The sequence below is a fragment of the Passer domesticus genome, chromosome 5 (genome assembly GCF_036417665.1).
Source record: "Passer domesticus isolate bPasDom1 chromosome 5, bPasDom1.hap1, whole genome shotgun sequence".
NCBI lineage: Eukaryota > Metazoa > Chordata > Aves > Passeriformes > Passeridae > Passer > Passer domesticus.
Genome location: NC_087478.1, coordinates 7,488,477 through 7,502,012, shown reverse-complemented (window position 1 = coordinate 7,502,012; position 13,536 = coordinate 7,488,477). Strand labels below are relative to the sequence as shown.

The following is a 13,536-nucleotide window of genomic DNA, read 5'->3' as shown; positions in this document are numbered from 1 at the left end:
CCCAAACCAGCTTTTTTATATATTTTCAAAAGCGAAGGCAGCATTTAGGAAACTGTGACTAGGCATAAATGCATAGTGCAAAGGCATTCACATTTCTCCAATGGGATTGATTTAAGGCTTAATGTACTCACAGGGAGGATCCCCACAGACATCAAGGGATTTGCATTAGACCTGTTATTGGCATTCTTTCAGAATACAGACCAGGAACGTGGAGGTAATTCTAAAATAATGCCATTATTCTTACCGTAAATTAATACAGCTTGCATTTTCTTTAAAAAAAAAAAATCAAGATGGTTTACTTTGAAGTTGGATGAAGGCCAATAGCTACAAAATGGAAGGCAGACAAATGTGTTATGCTGAGCAATGGAGTAGCTCTGATCAGTAATCCAGATATCTCCCCTGATTGCTTAAGACCAAATCTTAATAAAAAACAAGGTTGCTCCTGCTCAGCTCTGATGTGGTTTCAAATGGAAGTTAAGGAACTCAGCACATTTTTAATTTTAAGGGAAAAAAAGAAAGAAATAAAAACCAGGACAACTGATTCTCCCCAGGATAATCCAGGACAAAATCATTATTTCCAGAAAAATAGGATTTCATTTCCAAAGTTGTTTAATCTATTTCTCTTTTTCACCATGGCTGTATCATGTTCATCCACCAAGATGTAACATTACTGGCACTAAACAGTGTTCTTTATAAAGCCTGTGGGACATGCTAGGTATAAATGTCAGTCAGTCATATAAAAACTTCTGTGACAGCCCTACTCTGCTTAACCAGACTTCCCAGAGTAGCCTAATAGCTGAGTGAGGTGGAAAGGTGTGCATGGAGCTCAGCCTTACAGATTAAATTGTTGATGGACAGTGGTGAAAGACAAGAGTGATCGAATGAGGCTGTCTACTATGCCAGTGATTTAACCCTTTTAATTCTTGCCTCTGAGCTCTGGTTGTCTTGAATATTCTTCTTTATGTGGTTACTTGTGGCTGATGCTCTTCCATTTTTATTGTTATTACTGTTGCTATTGTTATTATTCTTCTTACTGCTCTAGCACCTGCTGGCACTATTTTATAGATGATAGAAATGTTTTTAATACTGTTATATGAAAATCAGAACAAGTTCTAAATCCTCAAGAATGTTTTGAAACTAAGAGTGGATTCAGTCTTCCACATTGTAAGTTCCAACTGATGTTTAGGGCAAATTTATTTAACAATCAGAATAGATACAGCTTTAATTTGGCTGTCTCCTATACTGATAGGTGTTAGAGAGCAGTGAATTGATATCAGTGCTGTTGAGACTGTAGTGGGGACCATCCTGGTGATAACAGCTTGGGAAAGTTTCTCCTAGTACCCCATCCTTTCTGACCGTGGAAGAAAATTCAACTCATGTGATATGGTCATAAGAACAGATTGGATTTATTTTACTGGTTAGGCTGGGACAGCAAAATACAGGACTCCTCCCCAAAGACTGGATTAGTACCCAGTCCAGACATAATTCCATTATCTCAGTTTGGTTGTTCCTCACAAAATGCCCCTTGAACTACCTGTGAAAGCCAGCCCTTCTCCCACTACTGTTTGCTGTTTTCTTGAACTTCTTACATTACTATCTGCTATGTCAAGCAATTTCTCATGTCATTGAGCAATTTGCTTTGCTTTGTCCTGTTAACATCATTTCAGGCCAGGGTCAGCCCCACAGCTCATCCAGTTCCCTGTAGCTTTAACAATAACCACCGATAACAAACAGCACTCTGGACTTCTGTGCCAGCATTATATGTCCATCAGGGTTCACATGGCAACCCAGTCACTTTCATTAGCTGATAAAATGAGTATAAATAAAAAAAATCCATAATAATTAGTGGGTTTGTGGTTTTCACATTGGCAATTAATTCAATGTTGCACAAAGATGGATAAACAAGGGTGAGAGAATTTCAGCTTGTAGCAAAGTCATTCCAAATCTGCCCTGGAACAATGCCCAGTTCCCTAAATGATGCCCATATCTGATAACACCATTCTTCTATTGAAGAGAATTTTGGTCCAAAATTCCCAAACTCTCTCCTTCATGAAACCACAGGGGTGTGAGACTACCTCCCTCCATGCAAGTGTGTTCTAAGTACTTCAGGTGAAAAAGATCCTTTCATCTCACCCACAAGACTCCTCTAGTGCGAGAGATATTCCCTGCTGTTCCTCTTATCTTTAACTCCCTTCTAAAGCACTTTCAATTGTACTTTCCTGTATTTCAGCAAACAAGAATTCTTTCCCCCTTGTGTTTATGTATTTATGCTGTATGTGTATGGATTTAATTTCTAAACTGAGCCAACAAAAGCACAACACTCCTTAATCAACATCTGGCCTCATATATTTCCTTTCACATCTGTGAAGTCCTTTCCAATTTGTCTGCATCCTTTTGAATGGTCCCTGTGCTGCACTGTGATCACTTATATTCAAGGAGACACAATGGGATGTTCCCAGACAGACCAATATCACATCCACCTAAGCCATCATGCTGTGCTATGAATTCCTATCTGAGTCAAACACCTTTGAAATGTACTCTTTCATTACTCTTTCTTTACAAGTGATGGGGGTGTCTGATTAATTTTCCCTTTGTACATTAGAATCCATGTCTCAATGAATTTTATTTTATAATTTCCTGGCAGACATTTCTAATTTCTTTAAATGTTTTCTATTTCTCTTTTTTTTTTTTTACTGTTTTTTTCTTTTAATTATTCCATTGTAACATACGATTATAGTTTTAATATTTGTACTGTCCATTTTCATAAAATTAATGAAGGCTTGAAAAAAACTTAACAGAATGTTGTTTTATAGTTTAATAAACCGTCCATTTTTATAGAGAAACAAGTATTTCTCCTGTTTTAACTGTTGGTAATTATCTATTTCTTTATGTAAATATTTTAGCAGGAAATTTGGGCAGTGGTGCAGAGTACTTCCAATAGTCAATATTGTAAGATACTAATTAACAGGAGCAGAATAACAGCAGCATCTAAAACCAAAAGGTGACACTAAATGTTATATCTGACATAGAATCATAGAATGGTTTGGGATGAAAGGGAATTTAAGATCACCTAGTTCCCACAGCCTGTCTTCATTCTGGAGGTGCTCCAGTCCTCTGATTTACATGACCTCCTCTGGACTTGTTCCAGCAGGTCTTTGTCTTGCTTTTTTATTTAAAACAAAACAAAACAAAAAACCCAAAACAAAACAAAAAAAAACAACAATAGCAAACAGACCAACCAAAAAACCCAATCAATTAAACAAAACAAAACCCCCAAATCAAACAAAATTAAAACAAATTATCAAATAAACAAAACCCCAAACTGGTACCATGACAAGACCAGTGCAGATCTTTCATAAAGACAAAGTGTTGTAGAGTAACATCATCTGAGGCCCCAGCTGATGTTTGACTGTTTTGCCATTAGAAAGAGAGTTACACCATAAAGAGCTGTGTGACTAACAGATGGAACTGTGAAGCTGTCAATACCCCTAACATGCTATGTGGGTTTTCCTTACTATTTGAAACTATATACTTACTATATTTTCCTATATAAAAGTTTTTTGTGGTTTCATATTCTCAGAGCTCCTGCATACTTGCAACAGGAGAAGAACACCTGTAAGAGGTTGGTTAAATTATTAAATTCCTAAATGTTGGTTTTTTAGGTGTGGGACCAAGCCACCATTTATATTTATTTTAGAGGGAGTCCCCTAGACATGTTATTGAACCCAGTTCTGGTTACTACCACTAACACCTGGCAGGAGGGCTGCATGTGCAACAAAAGTAAATTACAAAATTCCAGCACTTTTATTTCTTCATTCTTAAGTGTATAGATGGACACTTCCAACTCCTGCTGAAATTGGTAGTTGTGCCTATAACCTACAACAGTTTGGTGTTCTAACTAGAAAGCTTCTGAAAACATTTCTTTAGGAAATGCCAACTTGCTAACTCAACAGAATTTGCCAGGAAAGAGCCAATGTCAAATTGTCTTTCATGAAGATTCAAACAACTTTCCTGCTTGACAGCAGTGAAAGTGCTATGTTAAAAGGCTATTCCATTTTCCTCTTTGAAGTGCGTAAGGATTTATATATATACATTTATATGTGTACATGTGTGTGTATGTATGTATATATACTCATATACAGTATATACAGACAGAGTACAGCATTGGAGGTTTTACTTTTTTTACCTCCTTCCCTTTTCTAGTATCACTGCAGTGAAATACTCAGTAGCTTTAATGTTATACAGTCTGTAAATCTATGCTTTTCTGGAGACATTCAGAATCTAGGATCCTGACTCACTCAGTAGAAAGGATCTGGAAAAACTTGTACCCTTGCCTGAACTCAAAGCTCCTGTCTCAGTAAGCCGAAGACAGTTGTCTGATGCATTTTCTTTTGGAAAATGAAGACCCAACTATTTACAAACTCCCTAAGATATTTTACAGCGTCATAAAGATACAGTAAGAGACAGGTTGATTTAATTCCAAACTTAAGGAATAGTGTTACCTGTGAAATTTATGTAAATCTACAACAATCTGAAATTATTTAGAAACAGAAAAAGCCAAAGGACAATTCAGAAGAAAGACTTGATGAACCCCTAATTGAATCAACACATAGGGAAAGCTTACATAGAAATTACTCATTGTTCCAAAACCTACTGGTTTCATTAGTGGTTTACCTCATCCACTTTTTACTTATTGCTAATGGTCACAATTAGAAACATATTTGCTTATTTTGCTACTGCTTTTATCCCAGTTCATATTATGAAACTGAGACAAGAGTGCTTTATTTTTTTAGGGAACTTTCTTTCAGTCCACATGGTGTGAATTATTAACGAGCTTTTCTTATTTTTATTACAAACTCATAACTGTACAAACTTGGGTCCAATCTACCACAAACATCATTAAAAGAGTCACATTATGGGGCCTGTGTAGAGGTGGATTTTCAGAGTAATTCCTCCTGTCTTACAGGTATATTTGTCTGAAGGATAGTGCAAAATGTGTCTAAAGAGACAAATATTTAAAACTGCAGGCTAATTGTATATGGACGAGTTTATTCCATAGCAATTGGGTGAAGAGCATCTGGATCCAGATTTTCACGGTTGTTTTGATTCCAGTTATTGATTGAAGCTTCTTTCTGTTCCCTATTCATGTAAATTACAGTGCAATGGGTCAAAATAACAAGGCACACTTTGGAGTTGTGCTAATACATCTGCAAATTTAAACAGAAACAGATGGGAAATGGAAGATAATTTTGAAGCTTACTAACCATTCAGATACCAGATATCCCACCACCATCAGTCTTTGCAGTGTAACATCAGGCAAATAGCACTTATATGCCCTTTGTACACTCACAAGTTACAGGAGCTGTGTCCATGTCTTCCCACGTGTCATGTTGGAAATCCCTTTCATGCCATGTAATTGGAAGTAATGAGGCTAAATGAAATACAGTAGCCTTAAGAGTGAAGAGAGTTAGGAACTCCTAGGGTCTGTAAGTTGTTCAATGCAGAGCAAATGCCTGAATTAGTGTTTCAGAAATTACAATATATCAAAGAGCTTTTAAATGAAACCATATATGTACATTGCAAGTGCAAATAATTTTTCAAATGTTTAGGTAATGATCTGCATTTCTGTAAAGGTTTCATGAGTGTTTAACTTTAGAAACTATCAATACATCTCATCAAAATATCTTTAGGCCTGTATCTAATATATTATAGTGCAACATGGCCATGTGCAGCTAAATTAATTCCTGAATTTATTTTTGTGCGTGGTTTGAGCAATAAAAATTTTAGTTTTATCAGGTAGAGGTTTCAATAAAACCTGAGATATCATGATTGTTATAAACCTTCACAAATTGTTTACTATTATTACTTCCTGAACTGTGGAATTTCAAATATCTTTGTAAGGTTAACATCAAATAGATATAAGCAAACCTATAGAAAAATAGCTCTTGTAAGAAAAAAGTGTACTTTTGCTGGCAGAATAAGCACTTAACAAGTAATTCTTCTCTTAATCCTTGAAGAATAGTTTTTAGAAAATTTTTAGGAAAATGATAAATGGTGAAAATATGTTAGGGTTTTTAAGATCTTGTTTTATATAACTAATTTAATAACAAAAAAATACCAAAAAAAAAGGATTTTGTTTTACAAATAAAACTAGTCTTATTTTTTCAATGGAAAATATTTGTTTACTACGAAATGACATTCATAGAAAATCAGACAGAATTCTACTGCCTTAAGTAGGTCTGTACCATGTAACCTTGTTCTTGTAAACTTGTGTAGAAGTTACAGCCAAGAGAGAGAAATAGATCCTTCAAGGGCTTGAATAATTTCTCTGGAGAATAAAAATGCAATGTAACTTATTCAAATTTCTTCTTCAAAGAGCCCGTTTCTGTCCACTGATTAAGGAGCCATTGAGACTTGATAAATAATAATTAAAAATTGCAGGTGAGAATCTCACTGTAAATATCTTCAGTGAATATAACTCCCATTATGAACAGAAACATAAGGAAAGCACTGTTTCCTAGAATTTAAAACACACACACAAAAAAAAGAAAACAAATGTGAAATATTCATTTTTCTTTATTAGAATGTTATTTGTCTGACATTATAATAAAAAAATTACATGGTAGGGAATATTTCCATACTATATTAATTTTTAAATTTTTGGTGATGGATTGAGGTTATCTCAGGAATGCCATTTTTAGAAAAACCTGATAGCCCATTACACTAGAGGTAAAGTATTCAAATATACAATTTAATATCATGTATTAATTGTAAAAATAGTTTTGAATAATTTACTTTATTTTTAAATTTTTATTTGAAAAAAATTTCAGCATTACTTTATTCCTAAATCTCCACTATATCCTAATTTTTTTAGTGATGAGAAGTTGAATATCTTAATAATCATTTGGTCATGGCTAAAAGTGCACCTCCAGAAGAACTGAAGTGATATGACTATAGTAGCACAGATCAGCTTAGAGTATTATGGTTTAAGGTTTGTATTGACTTGTAAAACTGCTGTTGTAGATGCTTTTACTCCAGAATTTGTACATCAGTAAAAAACCCTGAAATCCTGTCTTTAATCTTAAAGGCTGTAATGTCACACCTTTACTAGAAATGACATTGTGGCAACTGACTTAAAAATTTAAAAATTTCATGGCTTCATTCTTCTGGCCTATAAAGCAATGATTCAGAGAGAGGAGAATTACCACAGAGATTATCAGACCTTAAATTTTCATTTTTAGAATGCCTTTTTTTTTTTTTCAGGGAACATAGGCAGATCTTTCTTTTTTCTCTTCAAAAAGGGGAATCTGAAGTGACATCTGTGTGAAACACTTGTAATACCAGCAAATACCACATTAAATCAGGAAAGTAAGTGAACATAAGGAGCAGTGTGTCTACTGAACACTGCACATCACTGAGTGCCAATTTTGCTGTTCAGCAGTTGGTTGAGGCTTCTCCAGAAGGATACAGAAATGACTGGTGTATAAAACACAGAAAAACCTCCTGAGGATATTTTAGCTGGCATAGGAAGATAATCATGGCTTACAGAAAGGGTTTTCACAGGTGCTAAAAAAGCTATTGAAGATTTCATGGAAATGCTACACTCCAAGTGCTGAACTGGGGGACAAAAATTTCATTCAAGATCATCTACACTGCAGTCACCCCAGGGTGCTATAGCTGGTCCCTGTGGCCAGGTGCTCTCTTTGAGGACACACCACAGATCACCCCCAGGCGTATCTTGGACCCAAACTATTTGAACAACTAACCTCATATGTAATTATTTCAAGCCACTGACAATCATTCAGATTCAGCCTACTTCAAAGGAAAAAATCCACATAAAATTATTCCTTGTGCTCTCTCATCCTATATGGATTCCTCTCCTGAGATTTGAGAGCACCCAAAATATTACTTGTCAGTAGTGTAGGATCATGGCAAGTAAAAGATATTCCAAGAATTACATGAATATAAATGGTATGAAGACATGATTTAGAATTCATACTTGAAATCTTTCCAAGTGCTGCAATTCCTGTGGGTACATTTATGCAACACCTAAGCAGAGTTTCAGTCTAAGCTGTGTATGCTTTTTGTTCTTTTCAAGTATGATTTGATACCAAAAGCTCTACTAAAATCAAAGAAACAGAAGACAAAAAATAAATTCAGAGGAACAAAAGAAGAGGGACAAATACTCAACTCTGTAAGGAGATAAATTGAAAGCAGAATAAAATGTGATTAAAAACATCACTGCAGAGTGTTGAGACAATTTACTTGGTTGCAATTTTTGTGCATTTATTGAAAGAAATTGTAGCAGTCTTATTAAAGTCTATTTACTTTAATTGGAGATATATGAATTACAATCTCAAAGTCCAATTGAGTGCAAATTTCTGGATTCTATTGAGTCTGGGGAAAAGACCATACATGAATGGAATTTTTAGATCAAACCACTTTTTTAACAACAAAATATGAGCTTCACATAAACATCTTTTTCCCCTAGCAAGACAATGGATGTCTTGGCAAGAAAAAGATGATGAAATGAAACGAGAAGTCCAAGACTGAAAAGATGCAAACTGTTTTGAAACAATTTAAGAATACAAATTTGCCAATTTTTCAGGAACATATTTTTGTCATTGAAGTCCTGGAGCTAGAATCAGAGACCTGAATTAATTTCTAGCTCTTTTATAGAGCAGCTAGTAAGAAATATTTTTGATTAACACTTAAACAACAACTAAATTCTCTGACTGTCACACTATTACTCTAATGTTCAACAAGGACTTCAGGTTTTAAATGTCTGTGTCTCATTGACCTATAGATTTTAGAAATTTCACATTGGAATTCCACTGATAAAGTAATACATGGTCTGGAGAAGGTGAAGAAAGTTTCTTTTTCCTTTTATGTGAGAAGAGCCCAATACATAAAATACTAATTTTTTCCTTCCCCTTACAAGAAAGTGAGAAATTCATAAAACCAAAACTTTTCCAGTTACAATCCATCCCTCTGTTTCCTCCTATGTCAGCAGCTTCTGTGGCAGTGAAGTCTAGAAAACAGAACTCAAATTAATTACAAAGTTGTAAATAAAGCTAGAAAGATAACATTCTCCTTGAAAGGATTATGTGATCAGAGCTAACAAGCAATTTACACCATCAGGGTAGAAATTTTTCCTGGCTAAACTTCTTTCAAAGCAGGAGAAAGCTCTGCATGACTATCAAATGGACCTGTCACCATTACTGCTACTGTCATTCAGGGGAAGCAAAGCAAGGGCCATATAGATTCAGGTAAATATCCACCCCTGAGCTTGTCACTTCAGGCTCATTTTGCAGTCCATGAGGAGAAGCAGGATCACAGAGGCAATGATTCATCTCATCCCAGACAAGGTATCCAACAATAAATTATGTGATCTGTAAATGAGTTTTTTGACATCTAAAGTTGAACAAGACCATACCACAGCCAGTGGCCAATGTAACCATGATAAAATTCTAGGATGTTGTCACCAGCTTTCTGATACAAAAGACTATTTCTGGCAGGAAATAGTGTAAACTTAGTGATTCAGCTACTTGGCCCATGAGCTGATTTGTTTGCCAGCTATTTTGGGCCCTATTTTAAGCAAGTATTCACATATATAATTGGACTCCACATGCAAACAAGCCTAGAGAAATCATTCTTCAAGCAGGGTAATTAAGTTGCTTTAGAAGGACAGAATATTTTTCCTAGTTAATTAAGTTTCATTACATCTCAATTTAATTTTTAGTATTTGTTAACTAGAATATAAAGCACATCTGATTTTTCAGCTAAGTGTTATTATGAATAAAATAGTGGCTTTAAAAGCATAGGACCATTTGATTCAAAGCTCAGTAAGAACAGCAGAAAACTTTCCCTAAAACTAAGCAGATCTTTGATCAGGTCCATACAATTCATGAAGGATATGAGAAGAGAGATGGGAACATCTGTCCATCCTTTGCTCCTTTAGAAAAGGAGCACCTTTTTGTGTGTCTAAGCATGTTAGAAATGCAGCAAACCTATTTCATGCCCTTCCCTAAATCAAGTTCAGGACTTCATAATAAATGTTATTAATACTACAAAATTCTCTTAATTATTTTTGGCATATCAAAAAAAAAAAATAATATAAAAGCAGATCTCCTGGCATCTTTAATAATTCCCAATTGAATAAAACACCGAAAAGGATAAGTAATATAGTCTAGAGCTTTGGGTAATCCCAGCGTAAGTATACTTGGACTTTCAGTAGTTATTGCAACACGTGAAATATTCCAGCTTTTTTCGGAGTCTTCTTGAAACTGGCTCTGTCCTTGAGGTGTCAGATTAACACTCCACTGAGAAGACAAATTGCTCATGGGCATGCTGGACATATGAGAGCCATTAGACAGTGTGATCTACATTCTTGAAAAATGAAAAATTCTAGGCAACATTACATTTTATAAATGCAAGATGTTTATTATTACTGCACTAGCAATAAATGTTTAGAAACTGGAGAGGGTTCACAATGATTCTGACTAGGAACATATGAGTATGGAGCCATTGAATTCTGGCATGAAATAAAAGGTCTGGAAGCTATTATGCATTTAGCCCACTATGAGTATTTAATTATATCAATAGGAGAACACAATTTCTGTTGCGTGCTTTGTGATGAATGTCTTCATTTATTCATGTTACAATGAATGATAGATGAGTTCAAGCCAGATGTGGGAACTCATTTGCAATTTGCTTAAACTATTTTAGTGAAATTTCTTCTGAAGTTTGTAGGACACCTCACTGAATGTCAAGGGAATTAATCTGGTATATAAAATTTGATTTCTTCTTGAGAAGTGAGTTTGCTTTTTCTGGGCTTTATGCAGATAAGTGGTAATGAGCATCAAATGTGCTATGGTTAGCTGCTTTTAAGACAGTAATACTGTCTTTAATGAGAAAAATGGATTTCAGCTTCAGAGTGTCTCATCTAAACTGTCATATGAAAGAAAGTAGCTGTTAAGCAGTTTAGCAGTACTCAGGTTAGCTTAGTAGATGATTCTGCCAAAAGAACTTATTCCAGGTAGGGGAAAAAAATCCTTGATCACAAATGAAATATCTCCAAGGGTCTTATCATTTAAAGGATTTTGAAAAGAGTAATGACACAGAAATTACCAGTCTTTGTCTTGAATTTCAGCCCAACAGGTTTTTTAATAGGTTATATTTCCAGTGATAAAGTGAAAACATACTTCACGTTGTTGGTGTGAAGGCATGTACACCCTACTAGAAAGCAAAAACATGACTAAGGAATGTATGGTTAAGAAGTCATAAAACATAAGGGATGAATTGAGTCATTCAGACCTGCTGATAGTTTGGCTTTTTTTTAAAACATATTGATAACATCATTAAAGTTTAACCTGTTTCTATATTTTACTTTACACAGCAGCTATGTCCACCCATTCATTTTTATTGTCTTGGACTGTTTATCCATCCTTTCACTTGATCCACCTTCTTCACTGTTGCTTCTGTTTGTAAAAAAAGTCATAAGAGACAAGTTAACCCATTAATCCCGCAAATTTACCTTGTGTGCACATTTGCCATTTAAAATTCTACTTCTCTCAGTGGACAGAAAGATAAACAGATATTATTGCACTGGAGATCAGAAGAAATTTTCTCATGATATGCTGTTATCAAAACTTTTATATTCAACTGCATCCAACTAAAGGAAAGAAAAAGGAGCATTAGGATGAAATTTTTAACCCTTTTTACTATTTATTTAGGGTCTTTTGGTATCTTAAATTTTTGTTGTATTCTATCCACCACCTATCCTATCTTGAAAAACAGGAAATTTGAAAATATTTTCAGAGAGCTGTAATTTGAACAGACCACACAATTTAACTATGTATTAAATTAAAAGTAACATTCTCAAATGACTACTACATTTGGTACTTTCCAAGTTCAGTGAGACCCAGTTTAGAGAAGTGGGTCCAGTTTCAGCACCTAGGCTGCATCAATGTTTCAAAGATGAATTCTCAGTACCTAAGTTAGGATCATGTATCTCTCCAATTATTACATATGCAGGTCAGATACTAAGACACTCAATTATTTTTCATAAAATCTGATAATCAAACTTGCAATATGCTTCTGATTGCCACTTCTGTACCTACATTTTCCCCCTACTGTCTCTTTTTTCCTATGAAATTTCTCATTTAATTCTGTCTTCTCCAGAAATCATGGTCTCTTTAAGCAACATATGAGTCGAATCAACATGTGACAAAATGCATTGCACTGTTTACTCACAAGGCAATATAAGAATAAGTTATGAGTAGGTTGATTCCAGAGGAATCTTTCAACAATGTACACCAAAAATATCTTTTCTTTTTAATGAATGATTACTGCTTAGCATCAGAGATTATGGTGGGGGGCTGTTGGGTTGAGTCTGCATGTGTGTATTCCTCGTGATGGTGATCCTTTACCTCAAAAGTGTATTATGGTCAGTCCTGATATTTCTTTCTATTAATTTTTCCAGTTTGCTATTTGGGAAATATTTTCTGCTGCATGAGGCCGTCTTGCTTTCAGTTCCTGGTCAAGAATTTCAGAGTAACGTTTTCATAGAAGCACGAAATGAACATAATCTGGTTCCAACACCCCTTCTATGGCCAGAGACACTTTCCACTAGACCAAGTTTCTCAAAGCCCCATCCAACCTGGCCTTTAACACTTCCAGGGATGGGGCATCCACAGCTTCTTTGGACAACTGTTCCAGTGTCCCACCACCCTCGCAGAGAAAAAATTCTGTCTAATATCTAATATACTTTCTTTCAATGAGTACACAACACCCCAGCCCTATGCAAGAGGCTTTTTATTGTTATTGTAAGAGATTATTGTAATTAATTTGGGGTGAAGAGATCAGGTAGAGTATGGGACATATCCATGCAACACAGGCCACTATAATCCCTAGAAATTAAAGACAATGTTATTTACTTTGCAATATAATAAAAATTAGACTCATTGCTGGAAATAATGCAGGACACATTTGGTCTCCATAACAAAATCACTGCTTATCTGGGAAAAGATATAATGCTAATTAGTGGTCTTTCAGCAGAGTTTTCTACCAAATATGACTTGTCCTTATATAAATTTGACTTGTCTTTGTATATCTACTAAAAACTATTTTTGCAATTACTGTTATTCATTATCTGAGTACTTTTAATTTTCCTCAATTTTTCTTCTTTTTCTTCTTTCACCATCCCTAGCCTCATCCTAGCTGAACCCTCTATACCCATTTATTCTGAAAATACCTCCAAGACACTGATTTGTCTGATTAGGAAGCCTCCTAGTGAGATGTTTACTCATTTTTCGAAGATTTTGTTATTCAATTAGACTTCTCCAGGGTCTACAAATTTAGTGTATCACAGTACAAATGGGGGATATTTCCTGAGATAGGTGAATATCAATAACATTTTCTCTCACCAATGATGTTATCTATTTTACTTGTTGATGGATTGCACCTCTCCAAATTATCTTCACCCATCCATTTTCAGCTGTCAATAATTATCACACTATGCTGTATTTTTGGCTG

At 34.9% G+C, this 13,536-nt stretch overlaps 1 long non-coding RNA gene across 1 annotated transcript; it reads right to left on the bottom strand.

Annotated features, from left to right (window-relative positions):
- Positions 1 to 5,064: 5,064 nt before the first annotated feature.
- On the bottom strand, positions 5,065 to 11,482 carry LOC135301235 (uncharacterized). The gene is made up of 3 exons (XR_010362969.1): positions 11,373 to 11,482; positions 8,981 to 9,031; positions 5,065 to 5,139 (listed from the first exon to the last, which is right to left on the bottom strand). It is a non-coding gene; the product is annotated as an uncharacterized LOC135301235 (long non-coding RNA).
- Positions 11,483 to 13,536: the final 2,054 nt, after the last annotated feature.